We start from the raw sequence: 1,543 nt of genomic DNA on the forward strand, positions 1-1,543 counted from the left end.
GGTTGGAACTGGATGGTTTTTAAGGTCCCTTCCAACCCAAACCATTCTGTGATTCTATGATTGATTCTTTGATGCCGAAGAGACTGGTACATTTCTACACCATACTTTGTTACACTGTAGACTGATAATGCAGTCTGAATGGTTCCATCCTCCCCAGCAGCTCAAGAGTTTTTTTTTAGCAAAATTTAAACATTTTTGCAATTCCACTTCAGAGAATTAGGTCAAAAGAATCTGTGGAATGGTCAAAAATATAAGTACGTAGGGCAAAACAAAGCTAATGCTAGCCACTGGAAAGAAAGATTATCTGTGATAATAAAATATCCTGACGTTTTTGCAGACTTGGTTGGTAAACATATTAACACGTCGCTTTATTTCTGTGTCTTCAGGACTGTAATAATGACTATTTTCTAAACCACAAGTGATCAGTCTCAATTTGCACTGAGCATTCAGAAGCTCCTCACTAGATGGCACCAGCCATTGCTGCTACAGCCAGCCCCCACCACCACAGGTGCAGCATTTCCAGCATATCCTATAACCTTCAGGAAAACCGCTAAGTTCAGGTGGGGTCAAAACGTTTTTGTGCGAGATTGAAGGTAACAAAAGCAGAAGGTTTCCTGGAAAACGTCTGGCAGTGCAATAGGTGGGAAACTGCAAATGAAATGGGATGAAATTCATCACGTAACCAAGCAGCATGGCTTCCTGGAGAGCCCGCGTTTTGGCATTCACCCTTGATTTCATGTAGTAGAAGGACTTGGTCTTCTAAGGGCAATGAGAAAAATGTATTATTTTATTTCTCCAGTGGATTGCTAAATGTACATGTAATTTACTGCATCTTCTCAAATTCATGTTCTGAATCTGTGTTTTACTGTAGGGCTGGCATTAGCTTCTGCCACTGCGTGGGTACCAGCGTTAGAAAGGATGGACTGCTGTGATCCAACCTGAATATTGGGAAGCAAATAGAGCAATTCCTTCTGATGTCTTAAGTTGCCTGATATTCAATCCTTAAACACAGAGCAGCACTGAAAGAGTGAGCAGGCTTAAAAAAAAAAAAGTACATAGATAATGGTTATTTCTATTTTTAATTTGTTTTTTGCTACTTCAGGGAAGGTTATTTAGCTGAGTTTCACATTCCAGCCCATTTTCTCAGAAAAAAAAACCAAAACCCTTTCCTTCTCATTTGTTAAAAAGCTTTATTTATACCATAAAGTAAACAAAAAAATTTATAAAATTCATTTTAAGTTAAAAATAACTAAAAAGCGAAGCCAGTACAGCCCAGTGGCATGGTAACAATTTGCTGCTCTTTCAACTACATTGTCTGGACATGCGACATTTTCTCTCATGACAGCAGTGACCAAGTGACATTAACATTAATTCCAGAACAGTGATTCAGCTTGCAGAAATCTTTTTTCCTTTTTTTTAAGGAAGGAATACACATTAAATCTTCATTAAAAAAGAACTATGAAAGGGTTCTCTTTACCAGAAGCCACAGCCCTTTTCTGTAGTCAGTACATGAAGTAATTTTGTACTGTTTTCTGTTCCCACG

Source organism: Eurypyga helias, unplaced genomic scaffold (genome assembly GCF_000690775.1).
Source record: "Eurypyga helias isolate BGI_N326 unplaced genomic scaffold, ASM69077v1 scaffold771, whole genome shotgun sequence".
Taxonomy (NCBI): Eukaryota; Metazoa; Chordata; class Aves; order Eurypygiformes; family Eurypygidae; genus Eurypyga; species Eurypyga helias.